The 22809-nt window shown below is 41.5% G+C and overlaps 1 protein-coding gene across 5 annotated transcripts in view; it reads right to left on the reverse strand.

Moving 5' to 3' along the window:
* CPQ (carboxypeptidase Q) overlaps positions 1-22809 on the reverse strand; it is a 585754-nt gene that overhangs the window by 261439 nt on the left and 301506 nt on the right. The gene's annotated exons all lie outside the window — the stretch shown is intronic.

Below are 22809 nucleotides of genomic sequence, written 5' to 3' on the forward strand. Positions count from 1 at the left end.
ACCCTAATGGCAGAAAGTGAAGAGGAACTAAAGAGCCTCTTGATGAAAATGAAAGAGGAGAGTGAAAAAGCTGGCTTAAAACTGAACATTCAAAAAACTAAGATCATGGCATCCGGTCCTATCACTTCATGCTAAATAGATGGGGAAACAATGGAAACAGTGACAGACTTTATTTTCTTGGTCTCCAAAATCACTGCAGATGGTGACCACAGCCATGAAATTAAAAGACGCTTGCTCTTTGGAAGAAAAGCTATGACCAACCTAGACAGCATATTAAAAAGCAGAGACATCACTTTGCCGACAAAGGTCCATCTAGTAAAAGCTATGGTTTTTCCAGTAGTCATGTATGGATATGAGAGCTGGATCATAAAGAAGGCTGAGCACCAAAGAATTGATGCTTTTCAACTGTGATCCTGGAGAAGATTCTTGAGAGTCCCTTAGACTGCAAGGAGATCCAACCAGTCAATCCTGAAGGAAATCAGTCCTGAATATTCATTGGAAGGACTGATGCTGAAGCTGAAACTCCAATATTTTGGCCACCTTAATGCGAAGAACTGACTCATTGGAAAAGACCCTGATGCGGGGAAAGATTGAAGGCAGGAGGAGAAGGGGATGACAGAGGATAAGATGGATAGATGGCATTACCAACTTGATGGACATGAATTTGAGCAAGCTCCGGGAGTGGGTGATGGACAGGGAAGCCTGGCATGCAGTTAGTTGCACACGACTGAGTGACTGAACTGAAAGGCAAAACAAAACCAAATAACCCATAAAGAGGAGAAATTGGCAATGACAAGCTTGTCTTAGCTGGGAGAAAGTCTTACTTCTCTTCCTCAACTCAACTCTGTCTGACGATCCCTGAGCCAGGCTGCCTTCAACGCCCTGCTTTCTTCACAGATCTGTTCCTCATCTCAGATGGGTGCCAGGTGTAATGTGGGCGATAATCTGATAACCAGTTTCCTGCGAGGCAATGTTCATTAGCTGTTCTTAAGCTGCCTTCCACTTTCCTATGCTAGCGTCATAGCTACTGTGCCTCTGTGCTTAACAATATGCTTCTGAGTCACTGTCTATTCAACACCTCATTCCACTCCGATAACATAAAATCAGAGAATATCCACGCTTGGAAATGACCGTCCGCAGTCATCCGCTCCCATAGTGTTGCTGTGTCGCACATTCTACTCCCTGGGAACAAGGCCCATGGAGCTCACACAGGCAGATGGCAGCCCTGGAGCCGTGCTACTGGCAGTGCTGCATAAAGTGGCTCCTAAACTGTGCATCTGAATGGCCTCGGGAGCTTGTTGTAATTATGGATTCTGGGCCTCTGCTCCTTCTTCACTCTGCTTTCTCTTCCCTCTACCGGAATTGTGAATAGTCCTGAGATGGGGTCCTTTTTAAAAAGTATCATTGGTGAGTCTATGATCAGCATGGTTTGGGAATAAATACTCTACCCAACTCTCCCATTCTGCAGGTGAATGAACTGAGTCCCTTAAGGACTAGATGAGAGTCACACCCATCTGGTAAGGCAGAACTGCAATCAGGTCCCAGATCTCAAGACTTTCAACAAGGGCCTTTGTCTCCATTATTTAAACAAGAATAAATGACACAAAAAAAGGAAAACTAAACAAAACAACAACAATAGAAACATTACTAGAAGGGTAAAAAGTGGCGAGACATCTCAAAGTCAAATATGAAACACGATTTGTGTTTCCGTTTGGATGGATCGCCTGTACCATGACTTGCTTCCATGGCAAATGTGGTCCTATTTGTGCACAAACACAAAACTGGGGATGTAGCAAGGAGGGAAAGCTGGGCGGTAAGAACTTTCAAGTCAAAGGAATAAGTTTAAATAAAACTTGGCTCCCCTAAGGACACCTATCAAGAAATTTATTAAGGAAGAATTCTGCTGGCTGCTCTGGGCTGGGTGACCTTCAAAAGATCACCACATTCAGGGTTTGGCTCTGCCAGGCAGACTTAGAGGTCAGGTTCATGCCAATCCAAATCTTAAATGCATGGTCCAGGAGCCAGAGGGCCCATTTACTATTTTACAATGGTATCTCTTCTTGGCTTGAGATGTATCAACAGTCTGCTACCCAGGAACAGGCACTTCTTCCTGGGAGGCAAGGACACTCCAAACACAAGCAGCTGGCTCCATCAGAAGTTGCTTCTGGAGCAAATTAGAACAAAGGGAATAAGATGCTCTCATGCCATATTTTCTCTCCATGTGGCTCTTCCCTGCTCCAGAGAACTTGCTTTGATAAGGAACTTTGCAGAAGGCAGTGGAAGGTATCAGTTTTGAGTACAGACTTCAGAGTCTGGCAGCCTAGGGACTTCAGCATTGATTAGCTGCTCCATAGTCACTTCTCTGTCTCACTTTTCTATCTCAAAGGAATAAATGAAACATTCTTCACCATTTTGCACGGTGTCAGGAGTTTAGATTGGTAAAAAAATCCACCTGATAATGCAGGAGACACAGGTTCAGTTCCTGGGTCAGAAAGATCCCCTGGAGAAGGAAATGGCAATCCACTCCACTATTCTTGCCTGGAAAATTCCATGGACAGAGGAGCCTGGCAGGCTACAGTGCATGGAGCCACAAAGAGTCAGACATGACACAGCACATACACACAAGAGTTTAGAAAATGGTGGCTGTTTCTACTGTTGGCAACATGAAGAGGAGCAGGAGACAGGTATAAGAGGCGGAAAAACAAGTGTGATCTCCAATTAGCCTAATCAGAGAGAGCATACCCGAGATGTTCTTCACTCCTAAGCGTCCCTCCTCCTTTGTACTTGTTCACATTTGGTGAAATTAACTTGCTAAGTACTGACACTTCCTAGTTGTAATATCAACTTGCACTTTATTCTAAATGTGTTTTGCAAAGAATCAATGTCCTCTTTGCCACTGAACAGTGAAGTATTGCTGAGACGTTGCCCACTTCTCTGTTTCCACTTTTTAGCCCAGGCCTACTTTCTTAGATTGGCCTTAATAACTACGGTGGGGGTGGGGGGTGGGGTGGGGCTGGAGTGGGCGGGCAGGGGGCTGGGAAGGCAGTAAATCCAGAAGAGCAAGAGTTATAAAGAAGGAAAGGGGGACCAGGAAGGATGCCAAGCAATGCCAAGTAAAGTCAGACTGTTGCCTCAAGATAAGCCACAGAGAGACCCAAGTCCTCGGGCAGGTGAATCCACTTGACACAAGGGACTTCTCTGGATGTTCTAGCAGGAAAAACCTATGCCTCATTGATGGGACAGCAGGTGATGGATATACCAGGCCACTTGCCCCCGATCCTTGCATTCCTCTGGTCAAGTCTCACCCCACAGGGAGCTAACCCTCCTGAATGTCTGGATCATAACCCCTAGGTTCTTCTGATGCTCTTAGAGCTGCATACCAGGGCCTGTGGTTTGGTATCTCATCCAGGTTCTGAAGTGGCAGCAAGAAAGAGCCAGAAACTCTGAGACTAGCTGGCCAGCAGCACAGAGACAAGCAAGGGCAAGAACCCAGTTCTCCCAGAGGGGATGGCTGGATGATTCCCTGGGCTGTGAGTGCATGATGTGGTTGGGCCAGATGGGTCTGAAAAGGCATAGAGAATGCATGTCTGGTATGCCCATCTCCTCCCCTCCCACATACTCCCTCTTGGCTTTTCATCAAGGAAAGTTGTAATATACAAGACGCTCTGCCTCAGAAGCAGCTATGTAAGCAATGAGCAATACTCAGAAGAGACTAAATTTGGGGGGAAACCTGGGTCTGAAGCCAGGCTCAGCTACTTAAGAGCTATGTGACCCTGGAGAAGCTTTCGGACCACTTGGTGCCTCAGTTGTCTCATCTGCTAAATAGGTTTGAATGATCATCCTTTCCTTATACCATAATACACACACCTACCTCATAGACTTATTTCAGGAATGAAATCACGTACACGCACGAAATGAACGAACAGCACCTGACATGTATGTAATAAGGGACACAGAAAAAATATTCACCACACTGGACATCTGTTCCACAATCTGACATGTGATTTCCTAGGTGCTCTGGCTTGGGGTCCCGTCTCTCTCTTTCCACTCAGAGTCCTGACTAGCTTCTCGGTTCTGAGATGAGCTTCGTGAACTTAACGCAGGCTGTGTCTCTTCACCTCTGCTGATCTTCCCTGCTCCTGGATACCTCATGTTGTGGATGTGTAGCTCTCATCAGCCTCTCCTTTGTCACCAGGCTCTCAGTCCTGGCCTGCTCAGTCCTGTTACTGCCAGGTTCCTGGGATGACAAGTATGAAATTTTTGACATGCTTTTTCAGACAGTGCCAGTATTACCAGGACAATCTTATGCAGGTCTTGGGACTCACAGCTCTCCCAGAGTAAATAAAAATGCTAATTGGCTGTCTGACTACATCTCCCAAATCTCCTGAAAAAAGCCCATAGCTCTGCCACTTGACACCCCAAAGATGAGCTCATTAGGAAGCTGCTGATGAAGAACTGCAGTGACGAAATGACGGCCATCACTGTGACTAACCCGTTCAGAGCTGAGTCACTCATAAGGAACGGCAGCTCCTCCACAGGAAGTGATGCTGAAACAGGGCCTCAGGTCACACGGAGCCACCTCCCCAAACCCTCACTCCTCACCCCGATTTAATAATAAACCGCTACCTGGCTTAACATCATCGGAGTCAAAACTCTGCGACATTCAAAATGTAGTGGACACAGGGCAGTTAAATCAAGGACATCAAAGGAACTCTTAGAAAACCACTGTCAAAATACTTAGCAATGCACGTCTGCTATTGGTAAACACGCATGCCAAATATATGGGCCTTTAAACAGGGGTTTCTGTAACTTCTATTTGTGATAGTTTGCTATCGACACATCTAGCCAAGTTCAGTATTCTACTCATGAATCAGCAACCACTTCACTACTTCCAATTCATTAGAAAGTCTCTCTACCTCTTATGATCAGAGAAAAAAAGGCTTGACAACTGTTCTATGAACTTGTTAGTAGTAAACCCAGTCCAGTGCACTCGGTCCTTCATAAAACCCACACACAAAGAAAACTCCGGGACCACACCATGTTTGTGACTACCACCGTAGATCGGTCCCCTCCTGAGCCTTGTCTCACATCTTGGCCTAACTTTTCAGACCCATGATTGCTGCAGTGGCCAGTTCCGTGCAGGCATAACTGGAGAATTTTGCCTCAGCTGCACTGGGCATCTCTCACTTTCTTCCCAGGGCCTTCAGCGCGTGCCTCCTGGGAAAGTCACAGGCCCTCTCCCAGCAGTCCCCGGGCGTGCACAAGCCTGGACCAGTAAGGGAGTGCACACATTACAGGGAAAGTCTTCACCGATGGGGATCAGGAGTGGGTGGAGAAATGCTCTCCTTTCATCTTCTGGCAGAAAACTCTGCCCTGCATCTCCGAGGGTCACAGAGAGCGAGTACCCCCGGTGTCCATGGTGGTGAGTAGCTCATTGATGACCACTGGACAGGCTTTCCCTTCTTTGCTGTTTTCAGTCTTCCACTTCTATTCCTTGAGATAATTTCTAACTACTCACAAGTCAGCCCTGTCTCCAGCCCTACGTTTGAGCGGGGTACCTCGGCTGAAAAAATTTTTTCTACTATATCAGCTCTATACATTGGATTCATAGCAATGAAACTTAATTTAAAATATTCTTCAGAGTCAAAAGCATAATGGTCATATAGGAGACTATCCTAGGTACTCATCCATTCTGGAAGCCCTACCAAAGTATCTAGGTCTGTAAACAAAGTGAGAACCATGAGAACCATGGTTCATGAAACCACCCATCACAGATGGGGTGTCCCAGAAGGCATACTGCAGCACACTTTGGCCTGCAGACTGTTTACATCCCTGGGAGGCACACCTGAGGACAAGAGAGGAAGGATACAGGAAGGAATGGGTGGAGAAGTCAAGTCGTAATGCAGCCCAACAATGGCCTCACCTGACCCCACTGGAAGCCCCAAGACTAAACTGGCTTGCCAGAATTGTCACATATTGGACTGAAATAACTGGGCTTTCATATCTTTGTATGAATCAGTCATTGGATATAAACCACTCCAGGACAGGGGGGTGACACTGGATGAATGGCTCTCTGCCCATGAAACAATCCCTGAATGGGGTGATACTGGAGGCCATCTGTGCAGTGCATGCCCAGATCCTGGGCCAACATCTTCCCTGAAGGAACATGTCCCCCAAAGAACCACTGAAGAGCTGGAGGAGAAACTCAGCCCAGCAAAGAGAAAATCAGGAGAGGCAGGGAGGCTGCTTCCAGATATGTGATGAGCTCGCATGTGGAAGAGATACTGGGATCTGTCTTCTGTGGATAAAACTAGAAACAACTGGTGAATATCTGCTCATGGGTGGGAAGATTTCACCTCAACAGTGAGGTGTAGGGAGAGCTATCTAAAGAACTGGGATGTGTCAGTAAGGATTTCACGCAGATATAAAACAAAGTCTGCATATGGAGCAAACCCAAGAGACAATATCAAGTTTCTTTCCAGCCTTGAAATTCTCTGATTCCAAGAGTCAGAGCAATGTTCATAATACAAAACTGTCACTTATGCATCATTCATAGGCAGCACTATCAGCCCTTAGGCACAAAAAATAAATATGAAAGTTCCATTTGTCATAGCTCCATGAGGAAATAAAGTTGCTAAGCAATAGGAATACTGACTAGTGACTGCAAACACTTCCCAACTTCCAAACACTCACCTCACCAATAAACATCTGTTCATCTACCTATATATCTACCTAGCTGTCTCTGTCAATATATCCACCTATTTATCCTGTGCTCTTCTGCAGCAAATGAATCACTCCAAGTATACCCATCGCCACCACTGGGCAACAAACCAAGACTTCTCTTGGGACCAGACAGCAGGACATAGCTATCCTAGGGCAGCTCAGAATCTACATATCTAAAACCAGGCTCACCTTTCCTTTGTCCATACCATGCTCCATCTCATATTTCTTCTATAATCCTTTATTTTGTTAATGGTGGTCTATCAGCTCAAACATTCCAAGCCAAAAATGTTAGAGTTAGTGAGTTTCAGAGCCAGATAAACTTGATTATGAAACTGACTTTTCCCATTATTATATGGACATCAGCAAGTTACATAAACTCTTCTGAGTCTCATATTTCTTAGTTACATCATTGGGATAATACCTATTTCATTGGGTTGTCTTGCAACAAGGGGACACTATGTGGGAGAAAAGTTAACAGGAACTGGAAGAAGAGGACAAAAAAGAGGGTCTATCAAAGATGACTTTTTTTTTTAATTTTTCATCTTTATTTTGGCCAAGAATTGGCCCAAAGTTTCTAGATGAGAGAGGAAATTCTCCTTCTCCATCATCCTGTTCGCTCACACTTTCTGTTACCCTAGAACCTTGTTCTGGTACATCTAAATGCTAGAATACGAATTAAACAATCATTTCAGCCTCATATCTATTGGAAATATGCTCAAAATTCCAAGTGACCTACTTTTTGTACAATGGCTGGAAAATTGGCAACCGTTCAAACTTAAATAATATAACAAAAGGTCACTTTAAATAGCCATGTAGCTGCACCTATGGCTTCTAATACTCTCTCCGGGCCCCTATACTAAAGATCAAAGGTACACATTTGATCAAAACTCCCCCAACATTTCACATCAGTGTTCCACCAGCAAGCAGGACCCTAAAATTGCCCAGAACCTTTCATCAGCTGAAATAACAAAGTCTTGATCCTAGGTTTCCTTAACACAGATGCCTCCTGGACATCTCATTTATAATTCTCTATATTCTTATTATCAAATCCAATCTGCACTGTTTCGCTTTTGAAGTTCTTACCACCCATAGCTGAACGTTGATTAATATGCTGGAGCCTCCTCATTCATTAAAATGGTGAGGCTTGGCAACTGGATCCCTAGATGGCTACTTCTTTACAGACTATCATCCTTCTTACTCCCTCCATGTCCCCCACCAAACCTCCACCTCCCAAGAGACCACTGATTTTGTGACAGCAGAGCACTGTGAGTTTTAACAGCAGTACTCTAACAAAGCAGCAGTGTGTCAACCCACAGTTCACAATCACCCTCAGCATCATTTGCTAACTCATCATGGGAATGGTTGGATGTTCTTCTCAAGCACCATTAATAATTCTGTGTATGCTGTCTCCTCAGGAGAAAGAATCTACTTTTGCTTTTCTTCCTTTGAGGGAAAAAGAATTATGCCTAAGACTACTAAACTCAAAGTCCGGTAAACAGCATTCATTGAATAACAACTCTGGGCCAAAGCTTTCATGGACAGTATCTCACTGAATATTCAAACAACTCAGTGAGGCATATGAACCCCATTTTGCAGAAGGAAAACCTCAGGCCCAGAGATCCTGAACTGTGTAGGGCAAGTCACGGATGATTCAGCCCCAGCCTCCTCGATCCCTCTGTGTCTCTGCTCAGGTTTGCAGTTCTTTGTATTATAGTAGAAGCTGGTGGTCTACTGGAAGCACAAATTTTGGGAGAGGGAACATTCCCAAAGGGAGGGATCCTGGGCAGACACACCTTTCTCAAGTTCTAGTTCCTTAATTGGAAGCCCACTGCTTATTTTTTTTTTCTTTAACTGAAATATAAGAAAACAGAATTCAGAGTAACTGTAGATTATGACAGAATGATCATCTTAAGGAGAGTCTCGCCTACTCTGTTTTGGTGTGGTGTGCAGAGTAAAATGAAACCACCAACTACTAGGAACAGTTCAGCTGTTCAAGATTTCGCCTTTCTGTGATTTCAATAGCTTCCTGAAAAGAAAAAAAAAAAATCAGGCCCACAGTCTCATCCATCATGCATAGAGCTAAGGTTTAATCTGCCTCCCCATAATAGTTACTAATCTAGTGGGCATGGACAAGTTGCCTAATCTCTTTAAAGCCTAAAGGCATACTTGAGGAAAATTGGTTGAGTGGTGGTATAACGGACAAATGGAGAGGAGAAAGACTAGAAAAAAGATCAGAGGAGAAAAGTACCTGATTCATAGACCTCTTTAGGGGAGAAATGGAAACCTGGACAGGTAATGAGAAGCCTGATGCACGGTGAACACCAGCTGATCGTTATGATGCCTCTCTTGATGTCTCACTTCTATTAGGAACTAACCAAGCCACCTAGTTCTTACTCATTGCTCAAAATAAATGGTTTTTCCAAATTATTTAATCTTCTATGTTTTTCTTAGGACTCAGGTTAACATATTGCCTTTTTTAAAGTTAAAATAGGTTATCAGCCCACTGAAAGTAGAATTTTCCTATTTAGTGAAAGTGAAAGTGGCTCAGTCATGTCTGACTCTTTACAACCCCCATGACTATACAGTCCATGGAATTCTCCAGGCCAGAATCCTGGAGTGGGTAACCTTTCCCTTCTTCAGGGGATCTTCCCAATCCAGGGATCGAACCCAGGTCTCTGGCATTGCAGGCAGATTCTTTACCAGCTGAGTCATGAGGGAAGCCCAAGAATACTGGAGTGGGTAGCCTATCCCTTCTCCAATGGATCTTCCTGACCCAGGAATCCAACTGGGGTTTCCTGCATTGCAGGTGGATTCTTAATCAACTGGGCTATCAGGGAAGCCCCCTTCCTATTTAGTGATGTTCCTAAAACACTATGTCTTATAATGAAAACCAATGACAAACTATAAGGCTGCTTTTGACTTCTAAAATATAGTGCAGAATGTGGTAACATGCTGGAAAGAAACGATTGATCTAGAAACCAGAAGATAAGGATTCCAGGCATTCCTTTCTCTGTTGAAATGATCCAACATGGAAACCACATAGGAGTGTTTCATAGACTTGAAACCCCTCACAATCTTAAATTTCTATCCTAGTTTAATCATTTTATTTTAGTCGTTAGCTTCTCCTACTAAAGAAGTCAAAACTTTTCTTTGTTCATTAATTCATCTACCCATTCATTTTTTTTTAATTCAAAAAGAATTTTTGAGAGTCTACTGTATACATAGGAATGAGATACAGATTTGTGACAAAAAAGAAGCATAAAAAAACCAATAAAAGTTCAGAAGAGAGAAACGCTGTTTATGGCTGAGAATAACTATCCTCACTGGAAAGGCTTCCTTGGGCTTTTCTGAGAGTAACTATCCTAATTAGCTAGCAAAGTAATGCTCAAAATTCTCCAAGCCAGGCTTCAACAGTATGTGAACCGTGAGCTTCCAGATGTTCAAGCTGGATTTAGAAAAGCCAGAGGAACCAGAGATCAAATTGCCAACTTCTGCTAGATCATTGAAAAAGAAAAAGTTCTAGAAAAATATCTACCTCTGCTTTATTGACTATGCCAAAGTCTTTGACTGTGTGAATCACCACAAACTGTGGAAAATTCTTCAAGAGATGGGAATACCAGTCCACCTGCTCTGCCTCCTGAGAAATCTGTTTGCAGGTCAAGAAGCAACAGTTAGAACTGGACACGGAACAACAGACTGGTTCAAAATAGGGAAAGGAGTACATCAAGGCTGTATATTGTCACCATGCTTATTTAACTTCTATGCAGAGTACATCATGCAAAATGCCAGGCTGGATGAAGCACAAGCTGGAATCAAGATTGCCGGGAGAAATATTAATAACCTCAGATATGCAGATGACACCACACTTATGGCAGAAAGCAAAGAAAAACTAAAGAGCTTCTTGATGAAAGTGAAAGAGGAAAGTGAAAAAGTCGGCTTACAACTCAACATTCAGAAAACTAAGATCATGGCATCTGGTCCTATCACTTCATGGCAAATAGATGGGGAAACAATGGAAACAGTGACAGACTTTATTTTGGGGGCTCCAAAATCACTGCAGATGGTGACTACAATCATGAAATTAAAAGATGCTTGTTAATTGGAAGAAAAGTTATGACCAATCTAGACAGCATATTTGGAGAAAGAAATGGCAACCCACTCCAGTATTCTTGCCTGGAGAATCCCAGGGACAGAGGAGCTTGGTGGGCTGCTGTCTATGGGGTCGCACAGAGTTGGACATGACTGAAGCGACTTAGCAGCAGCAGCAGCAGCAGACAGCGTATTAAAAGGCAGAGACATTCCTTTGCTGATACAGGTCTGTCTAGTCAAGGCTATGGTTTTTCCAGTAGTCAAGTATGGATGTGAGAGGACTATAAAGAAAGCTGAGCACTGAAGAATTGATTCTTTCGAACTGTGATGTTGGAGAAGACTCTTGAGAGTCCCTTGGACTGCAAGGAGATCCAACCAGTCCATCCTAAAGGAAATCAGTCCTGAATATTCATTGGAAGGACTGATGCTGAAGCTGAAATGCCCATACTTTGGCCACCTGATGTGAAGAACTGACTCATTTGAAAAGACCCTGGTGCTGGGAAAGATTAAAGGCAGGAGCAGAAGGGGAGACAGAGCATGAGATGGTTGGATGGCATCACCGACTCAATGGACACGAGTTTGAGTAAACTCTGGGAGTTGCTGTTGGACAGGGAGGCCTGGCGTGCTGCAGTCTATGGGGTCTCAAGAGTCAGACACAACTGAGCAACTGAACTGAACTGAACTGATCCTAATTAGAAGGGCTTCCCAAGTGGCTCAGTGGGTAAAGAAACTGTCTGCAATGCAGGAGACTCCAGAGACATGGATTTGATTTCTGGGCTGGGAAGATTCCCTGGAGAAGGGCACGGCAACCCATTCCAATACTCTTGCCTGAAGAATTCCATGGACAGAGCAGCCTGTTGGGCTGCAGTCCATGGGGTTGCAAAGAGTCAGACATGACTGAAGCAACTGAGCACAGCACATAGCACATCCTAATTAGAAAGGCATTTTGGCACTTGAGCTGGTCCTTGAACAGTGTTTGGCATGCAACTGGTGTTCTGTAAATATTTATTAAATAAATTAATGTTATTCAATCACTCAATTAAATATTGAATTAGAATAAGCAGGTAAGATTTCAGCAGGTGGATACAGAAAAGGAGGTTGGTATGGGGAAGGCAGAGACTTGGAAGTGACACAGAACACGTGGAACAGAGAATCTTCTGGACTTCCAGAACACAGATCACCTGAGAGAAAAGGTATGACCAGTATAACAGCTTGTAGATACTAAGCTTTACATGAAAGGTTTAAGAAGTGTTGGCTATTATCTTACAGGAAGTAGGGACTCATTGACTTTTTAAAATTGATGATACACAGAGGCATACTTAAGGAATAAGCATAAAGGTATATTGGTTGGGTGGTGGTATACCAGACAGATGGAGATGAGAAAGACCAGAACAAACACGTTAAGATGGCATTACTATTGTCTACCCAATATCCCCTGAAGGATAAAAAAAGAAAGACTGGGCCCAGGACCCTGTTTTGCATTGTGTCTTGTGCTCTCAAATCCAATCCCACTTCTTGGAGGCTTATTATGAAAATACACAAATGGTGGTTTATAGTATAAACTCAAAAGTCTTCTGATATAAACACTGAGGGAAAATGGGAGAGATTGCTACTTACAAATCTGGTCAGAATAACTCTGGAATGAAATATTGTAATTTTGCTAAGAGATGAAGCATGACTAAGGAAGAACATGCATTAACTGGCCATAATTGCTGCTAAAAATTCACATGACATTAAATTAAGTTACTTTAACCTTAAATTAAGAGTCAAGAATGTGCACAGAATAATAGCATTCTTCCTCCAATCATCCGCGTTTAATTTAACTAATGGTATAACTATGATGGCACTTTCGGCACATGGCTGTGTAGTCATCTTAGAACTTTCCAAAGGCAGTTCTTATGGCAGAGACAGAAATCCTGTTAACCCGTTGCTAAGATTCCCATTGGTTATTATTTAAAATTACTGCATTTTAGCAAAGCCCATGAACAGTTCAAAAGACAACTTCAGTATTCCCTAGCTGAATCCTTATTTAGCTATAACATCATTCTCACTGAAAGATTCATGTATAACCAAAACATTTAATAACAGGTTAATTATAAAGTACCATTTGTTTGAATAACTGGGATACTAACATTTCTATTTCAAGGGATATTTTGCCTGATGTCAAACAAAAATTTGATCTGATAACATTTATAAAATATAACTATAAAGATGTTCAGAGAAGGAAATACAGGGAATGAAAAGCAGCAAGATGTTGAGAGCAATTTTCTGAGTTAATGTGCTTCTGAGTGAAATTCTTCTCATTTTTCTCTATTTTTCAAATAAGTAGGTATTAATTTTATATTAAAGTCCAACTTAAACTATAAACGGAGTCTTTCTACCAGGAGCTGCTATTAACTCTAGAAAACAGTGGAGCTGGACCTGGGATTCAAAGAGATTTCTGCAACACAAACATAAAGGTTTGCTTTATGAGCCTGTCAGAGTGGGTAACACGTGACTAGCACTCAATAAATAGTCAATGAATAAGATAAGCATAGAATAACAAGTCAATTTGAGCTATTCCCTTTTATAAAATTTCAGTTCGTTAGCATGATGCCAAGCAAAACACGTAATTGGTTATAAAATGTTAATTTCTACCTGATTGTTGTAGCAGAACTGGTAGAGTGAAATCCTGGGGAAAATCCAGGTGTTCTTCATTAGCTATTTCTTGGCCCTACATTTAAGCCTAAAGTTTTCAAAACACAGACCCAGACCCTAGTGAAGCTACAACATAGGGAGGTGGCTATTTTGGATAGCCTAAACTATCCCCTTCACTTAGGATTTATACAGTACTTTTTAATTTTTTGAAGTAAATACTTCAATGTTTTAATTACTTTCCTATCTTCTTAAATATTTCATATGATACTTTCTTGTAGACTCAAGTCACTTTCAGGAACATTAGTTACTGAATTATCATACACTATAATAAGTTATTAGTGAGATTCTTATACTCCAAATGCTATGATTTTTGAGTTGTGAGTTTTGTTTTGTTCTTCACTTGCAATTTCTAAAATGTGCCTTGCCGTGTTTAAACTTTTTTACACACATTTTCTCTTTGCACAGAATGCCTCCCAATACATTCTTGCTCCACCTATTAAATTCCTACTCATCACTCTCAGCTTTCAGTAGTCAGTTTTGCTGATAGCTCAGACTGAGTTACTGTTCTCTGTGTTTCTTATATTCTTTGATTGCTATATTAACTTACTCCAAAACCTAAGGGCTTAAAGCAATTGATATTTATTATATCATACAATTTTTGTGGGTCAAAAATTTGGAAGTGACTTAGTGGGTGGTTCTGGCTCAGAGTCTCTTATAACATTGTGATCAAGATGTTGGCCAGGGTTGTGGTCATCTGATGGCTTGACTAGAGCTGCTGGATCTACTTGCTAGGTAATTTGTGTTGGCTGGTACAGAAAGCTACACTTCTTCACTAAGTGGATCTATCCCCAGGGCTGCTTGAGTATCCTTACAACATGGCAGCTGGCTTCTCCTAGAGTGAGTGACATGAGAAATAACAAGGAGAAAGCCACATTGCTTTCTATGTCCTAATCGAAGACATCACACCAATCATTTCTGCAACACTCTATTCATTACAAGTTCATTCCTAATACGAAAAACAAAGATAGCACAAAAAAAGAAAATTACAGGCCAATATCAATGATGAACATAGACACAAAAATCCTCAACAAAATTCTAGCAAAGAGAATCCAAACACACATTAAAAGGATCATATACCATTCAAGTAGGGTTTATCCCAAGAATGCAAAGATTCTTCAATATATACATATCAGTCAATAGATATACCATATTAACAAACCGAAAGATAAAATCTATCTCAATAGATGCAGAGAAAGCTTTTGACAAAATTCAACACCCATTTATGATGAAAACTCTCCGGAAAAATCAATATAGAAGGAACCTATCTCACCATAATAAAGGCCATATACAAAAAACGTACAGAAAACATTATTCTCAAAGGTGAAAAACTCAAAGTGTTTCCTCTAAGATAAGGAACAAGACAAGGGTGCCCACCCTTAACACTATTATTCAACATAGTTTTGGAAGTTTTAGCTACAGCAATCAGAGAAGAAAAACAAATAAAAGGAATCCAGATTGGAAAAGAAGAAGTAAAATCCTCACTGTTTGCAGACGATATGATACTATGCATCAGATCAGATCAGATCAGTCGCTCAGTCGTGTCTGACTCTTTGCGACCCCATGAATCGCAGCACGCCAGGCCTCCCTGTCCATCACCAACTCCCAGAGTTCACTGAGATTCACATCCATCAAGTCAGTGATGCCATCCAGCCATCTCATCCTCTGTCGTCCCCTTCTCCTCCTGCCCCCAATCCCTCCCAGCATCAGGGTCTTTTCCAATGAATCAACTCTTCGCATGAGGTGGCCATAGTACTGAAGTTTCAGCTTTAGCATCATTCCTTCCAAAGAAATCCCAGGGCTCCTTCAGAATGGACTGGTTGGATCTCCTTGCAGTCCAAGGGACTCTCAAGAGTCTTCTCCAACACCACAGTTCAAAAGCATCAATTCTTCGGCGCTCAGCCTTCTTCACAGTCCAACTCTCACATCCATACATGACCACAGGAAAAACCATAGCCTTGACTAGACGAAGCTTTGTTGGCAAAGTAATGTCTCTGCTTTTGAATATACTATCTAGGTTGGTCATAACTTTCCTTCCAAGGAGTAAGCGTCTTTTAATTTCATGTCTGCAGTCACCATCTGTAGTGATTTTGGAGCCCAGAAAAATAAAGTCTGACACTGTTTCCACTGTTTCCCCATCTATTTCCCATGAAGTAGTGGGACCAGATGCCATGATCTTCGTTTTCTGAATGTTGAGCTTTAAGCCAACTTTTTCACTCTCCACTTTCACTTTCATCAAGAGGATTTTGAGTTCCTCTTCACTTTCTGCCATAAGGGTGGTGTCATCTGCATATCTGAGGTTATTGATATTTCTCCCGGCAATCTTGATTCCAGCTTGTGTTTCTTCCAGTCCAGCGTTTCTCATGACGTACTCTGCATATAAGTTAAATAAACAGGGTGACAATATACAGCCTTGACGTACTCCTTTTCCTATTTGGACCCAGTCTGTTGCATAGAAAACCCTAAAGATGTTACCAGAAAATTAGTAGAGCTATTCAATAAAGGTAGTAAAGTCGAAGGATATAAAATCAATATACATAAATTTCTTGCATTCTTATACACTAACAATGAAAAACCAGAGAGAGAAATTAAGGGAAAAAAAAATCCCACTCACTATAGAAACAAAAAGAATAAAATACCAAGGAATAAACCTACCTAAAGAGACAAAAGACCTGTATGCAGAAAACTACAAGACACTGATGAAATAAATCAAAGATCACATAAACAGAGGGAGAGATATACCGTGCTCTTCGATTGGAAGAATCAATATTTTGAAAATGACTCTACTACCAAAAACAATCTACAGGTTCAATGCAATCCCTATTAAACTACCAATGGCATTTTCCCATAGAACTAGAAAAAAAATTTCATAATTTGTATGGAAACACAAAAGATCCCCAAAAGCCAAGACAATCTTGAGAAAGAAAAATAGAGCTGGAGGAATCAACCTTCTTGACCTCAGACTATACTACAAAACTGAAGTCATCAAGACAGTGTGGTACTGGCACAAAAACAGAAATATAGACCAAAAGAACAAGATAGAAAACCCAGAGATAAATCCAAGCACCTATGGACAACTTATCTTTGACAAAGGAGGCAAGAATACACAACGGAGAAAAGATAACCTCTTCAGTAAGTGGTGCTGGGAAAACTGTACAGCTACATGTAAAATAATGAAATTAGAACACTTCCTAACAACATATACAAACATAAACTCTAAATGGATTGAAGACATAAATGTAAGGCCAGAAACTATAAAGCTCTTGAAGGAAAACATAAGTAGTACACTCTGACATTTTATAAATCACAGCAAGATCTTCTTTGACCCACCTCCTAGAGTAATGGAACTAAAAACAAAAATAAACAAAGTGGACTGAATTAAACTTAAAAGCTTTTGCACAGCAACAGAAACAACAGTAAACAAGATGAAAAGACGGTCCTCAGAATGGAGAATATCACTGCAAAAGAAGCAACTGACAAAGGATTAATCTCCAAAAAAATATATGCAGCTCATACAGCTCAATATCAGAAAAACAAATAGCCCAATCAAAAAAAAAACAAAAAACAAAAAACCAGACATTTCTGCAAAGAATAAACACATGAAAAGATGTTCAACATTGCTCATTATTGGAGACATGCAAATGAAAACTACAATGAAGTATCACCTCACACCAGTCGGAATGACCATCATCAAAAAATCTACAAACAATAAATGCTGAAGAGGATGTGGAGAAGAGGGAAAGTTCTTGCGTTGTTGGTAGGAATGTACATTGATACAACCATTAGGGAGACAGCATGGAGATTCTAGGAATAAAACGACCATTGTTGTTTTCCAGTCTCTAAGTGGTGTCTGACTCTTTGCAACCCCATGAACTGCAGCACGCCAGGTTTCTCTGTCTTCCACTTTCACCCGGAGCTCATTCAAATTCATGTCCACCGAGTCAGTGATGCTATCTAACCATCTCATCCTGTCATGCCCATTTCTTGTTGCCTTCAATCTTTTCCAGCATCAGGGTCTTTTCCAATGAGTTGGCTCTTTACATCAGGTGGCTCAAGAACTGGAGCTTCAGCTTCAGCATCGGTTTTTCCAATCAGTATTCAGGGTTGATTTCCTTTAGGATTGACTGGTTTGATCTCCTTGCAGTCCAAGGAACTCTCAAGAGTCTTCTCTAGCACCACAGTTCAGAAGCATCAATTCTTTGGTGCTCAGCCTTCTTTATGATCCAATTCTCACATCCAAACATGACTACTGGAAAAACCATAATTCTGATTCTATGGACCTCGGCTGGCAAAGTGATGTCTCTGCTTTTTAATATGCTGTCCCGATATGTCATAGCTTTCTTTCTGAGGAGCAGGATTCTTTGGATTTCATGGCTGCAGTCACTGTTCGCAGTGATTTTGGAGCCCAAGAAAACAAAATCTGTTACTGCTTTCATGTTTTCCCCTTCTATTTGCCATGAAGCGATGAGACTGGATGCCAGGATCTTAGTTTTCTGAATATTAAATTTCAAGCCAGCTTTTTCATTCTTCTCTTGCACCTTCATCAAGAGGCTCTCAGTTCCTCTTCACTTTCTGCCATTAGTGTGGTATCACCTGCATATCTGATGTTGTTGATATTTATCCCGGAAAACTTGATTCCAGCCTGTGATTCATCCAGCCTGGCATTTTGCATGATGTACTCTGCATAGAAGTTAAATAAACAGGGTGACATTATACAGCCTTGTCATACTACTCTCCCAATTTTGAACAAGTCCATTGTTCCATGTCCAGTTCTAACTGCTGCTTCTTGACCCACATATAGGTTTCTCAGGAGGCAGGTAACACAGTCTGGCGCTCCAATCTCTTTAAGAATTTTCCACAGATTTTTATGATCCACACGATTAAAGGCTTTAGCATAGTCAATGAAGCATAAGCAGATGTTTTTCTGGTATTCCCTTGCTAGCTCCATGATCTGGTGACTGTTGGCAACTTGACTTCTAGTTGCCTCTTTGAAACCCATCTTGAACATCTGGATGTTCTCAGTACATGTACTGCTGAAGTCTAGCTTGAAGGACTTTTAGTGTAAACTTGCTAGCATTTGAAACGAGTATAATCATATGGTAGTTTGAACATTCTTGGCACTGTCCTTCTTTGGGACTGGAATGAAAACTAACCTTTTTCAGTCCTGTGGCCATTGCTGAGTTTTCCAAATTTGCTGACATATTGAGTGCAGTTCTTTAACAGTATGATCTTTTAGGATTTTAAATAACTCAGCTGGAATTCCTTCATCTCCACAAGCTTTGTTCATAGTGATGCTTCCTAAGGCCTACTTCACTTAATACTCCAGGATATCTGGCTCTGGTGAGTGACCATACCATCCTGGTTATCTGGCATAAAGACTTTTTTGTATACTTCTTCTGTGTATTCTTGCCACATCTTCTTAATCTCTTCTGTTTCTATTAGGTCCATATACCCTGAGAAAACCACAGTTCTAAAAGATACCTGTACACTAATGCTCACTGCAGCACTATTTACAATAGCTAGGACATGGAAGCAACCTAGATGTCCATCAACAGATGAACGGGTAAAGAAGATGTGGTACATATATACAAAGGAATATTACTGAGCCATAAAAGGAATGTATTTGAGTCAGTGGTAGTGAGGTGCATGAGCCTAGAGCCTGTAACATAGAGTGAAATCAGAAAAAGAAAAGCAAATATCATATATGTGGAATCTAGAAAAGCAGTACTGAAGAAACTATCTGTGGGGAAGGAGTGAGGAAGCAGATGCAGAGAACAGACTGTGGAGCCAGTGGGAGAAGCAGAGGGCAGGATGAATGAGGAAAGTAGCACTGACATATATGCACTGCCATGCATAGAACAGATAGCGAGTGGGAGGTCGCCATGCAAAACAGGGAGCCCGGCCTGGCTCTCAAACAGATAATGAGTGGGAGGTTGCCATGCAAAACAGGGAGCCTGGCCTGGCGCTCTTTGACAGCTTAGAGGGGTGGGATGGGAGAGGGGAAGGAGGCTTAAGAGGGACGGGACATATATATCATGATGACTGGTTCACATCGGCGTACAGCAGAAACCAACACAACACTGGAAAGCAGTTATCCTCCAGTTTAAAACAAAGTAAGACACTGAGTTTAGCCTACATGTAGGGGAAGAGAGTCCAGCTCCATCTTTTAAAAGGAGATCAAAGAATGTGTGGGCATATTTTAAAGCCACCAAGACTGCTCTTACTGCATTCTAATTATTTATTTAAACACTTTCATTTTTAGGTTGCTTTTGAGGACATTCTTAAGGCATTTATTTTACCCTGTATAAAACTAAAGATCTGGGCACTGACTATAGTTAAGTTACAGAGGAATCAAACTTTAAATTAAGTTATAGAGGAATCTCATCTCCCACTTAAGTAGACATGTGTCTGACTTTAGTCAAGTTAGTTACTCTGAATCTCAGCTTCCTGATCTTTAAAGTGGGAGTTGTAACCACCAGTCCTGTCGGAGGATGAAGTGGAAAAATGCAGGTGAGAGTCCCCTGCAAACTGTGAGGTACTGTGGGATTACTGAACCAGGCAGGATGCAGTCAGTGCTGCAAGCCCTGTGTGAGCATAGTCTGGCTTCCAGAATTTACTGCCTTGTTTACTTATCGGTCACCACACATGAGCCCCTTTATCACCTCTCCTCTCCTCTCGGCCTCAGACGATCTCCAAGCTTGTAACACAGAGTTTTGTACATAGAAGGTAATCCATAAACATTTGCTGTTGTTCACTATGATACTGACAGTTCTCCTGATTTTCTTTTCATTTCAGGTTAAACGGAGGAAACTTTTTAAACAGCTATATTGCACAAACTAGAACAGAAAGGTATTATGAAGTATAGGACCATGAATTGCTCAGAGCACAGGTTCTGGGAACAGACTTGGGACAGACTTGGGTTAAACTCATGTCTGCCACTCAGAAGCTTCTGAACTCTGTGAACTCCCTAAGCCTCCTCAGTTTCTTCATATGTAACTTGGGGATAACAGCACTGATTATTTGACGAGGTCATAATGAAGATCAAGGAGATAATACATGAGAAGCATCTAGAATACTGCCCGTCACATTTTCAGTAGTCCATTAATGTGTATTATTATTCATCATATGATTATTATGAAATGGCTCCATTATTAACAAGGGAAAGGCATTCAGACCCATGACAGATGGCACCTTCTTGCTTTCGAGTCCCATTTTGCACTCCAGGATGACTTACTGAGTCCAGGAAAAAGAGCTCTTCCAGGCTTACCTTGTCTACCTGGGTGGCTATCTATCTAAAACAGCCTGTCTGGCTTGAGCTATTTCCATTTGCTGTCTTTATGAGCCCGGAGGCATGCACAGCTATGAGCACATTTCAGAAATTTGAAAAATAAACAATGAAATGTCTTACGCTTGCCACACATGCATTTTTTCCTACCATGATTTAGGTTGGCTGGTTCTAAGCCATAAAAAGTTTATAATAAGAAAGAAAAAAAGAATGAAATTTCCCAGTTTAAAACTCTTTAACCCCGGCCCTCAAAACTTTCCAACTCAAGGTTAAGATGCGAACAAATGTTCCAACCAATATGTTCATGAAAGATTTAATAATTACTTTGCTTATGAAAGTTTAAACAGCTGCTTAAGTGAGTAAAAAGGCTCCCACCCAGGCAGAATAACTTGCTGTACCCATTAAGAAGGTTTTACAAATCACCAGACTGTGTATTCAGATGAAAGGAGAGCTGCTTTTGCAGCACAGCCTCTAAATTTCAATTATGTATGGAATGGGTTTGGCCATCAGGTCAATCAGGTTTTGTTTATTCCTTCAGCAGGGGTCTTGACAGCATCAGTGTTAAGGCAGTTTCCAAAGGGATTGCTAAGCTTTTCCATCATGTATTTTTAAAAACACACATACAGGAAATAGGCCAAGCCTTTTTCTTTAGGTTATTTTATGCCTTAGTTCCATGAATATAAAGTTCATTATCAAACTGATTGGGAAATTACAGGAGGTTGCGTTACACTCCTTAAAAAAGAATAACATTATGCTTTGGACTTTCACATACGCTATTCCTTCTTGGAATATCCCCCATCCCAACTCCATCCCCATAACCTTTTGCACGGTTAATCCTTCATGATTAACTATTCTGCTGTAGGAATAAGTTGGATCTCACCAGAAAGCCTTCCTTGGCCTCCTTGACCAGGATGGTTCTCCCCATCATACCACTTGGCTACCATATTATAGCACTTAGCACCTGTTACTGCAGTTACTTGTTAAACTCCCTGTCTCTACCATGAAACCTCACAAATTACTAAGGGCTAATTAATATATCAACATAGAGTAGGAGCTCAGTAAATTCCTGCAGAATTAATGAATAAATTCTCCAAGTCACCCACACTGCACTTTTTCTTCTCTCCAAACTTTTACAACTCTTGCCAATTTTATTTCTTAAATATTTCCTGAATCCATCTCCTCTTTTCCAACACTATTTCAACTGTCTCTGTTCAAATCCAGCTAATCTCCTGGCTGAATTTCAGTCTTTGTCCCTCAAATACATACAGTGGGTAGAGTGAGTCAAAATGAAAAATCTACTGCTAACCACACCTTTAAGTCCCTTCTTGCTATTAACAGGACAAAGCCCAGCCCTTTGAGGGGCACGCCAGGCTTCTGTGGTTAGTCCATCCTGATGTACCCCTCTTGATTCTCAGTTCCTTACTTCTGCATAATCTCTGCCCTCTCCAAAGAAGGCTAACATTCACTGAGGGTCAGAGAGGCATAATAACCTACCAACAAAATGTCAGAGGCAGGATGTGAATTCTACAAGCTACATTGCTATGCTACAACCACAGTGCTATGCTGCCCACCCAATGCTACTGCTGTAACCCTAGTGCCTGACGCACACCGCATATTTCATAAATGTGTGTTGAATGAATGAATGAAGAGTTGAAAGTGGGAAGAATATAAAAAACACCAAAATATAAACTATCCGATAGATCTTAGTCCTCTTTTCTCCTGTTTCTCAGAAAGTTTGGGGATTATTGCAAAACGACCTGTTAGAGATTTCCAGTGCACATCAGCACATTAAAGGCTTAAGAAGTTCTTCAGAAAAAAAAGTGGGGTGTTTGTTTAACTTTTCTCAATAGAAAAGTTCCTAACTGTATTTGAACACAGAATGTGTTCTTTAAAATAAGAAAAGAACACCTACCAATACCCCTACTCTGTGAAAGACTGAAAGGGCTCCCACTGCGTCTGAGCATCTGAGAGCATACACTCTGCACTGTCAAGCTCCTGATAATCTCCAGGTTTTTTTT

This window comes from Bos javanicus, chromosome 14 (genome assembly GCF_032452875.1).
Source record: "Bos javanicus breed banteng chromosome 14, ARS-OSU_banteng_1.0, whole genome shotgun sequence".
Taxonomy (NCBI): Eukaryota; Metazoa; Chordata; class Mammalia; order Artiodactyla; family Bovidae; genus Bos; species Bos javanicus.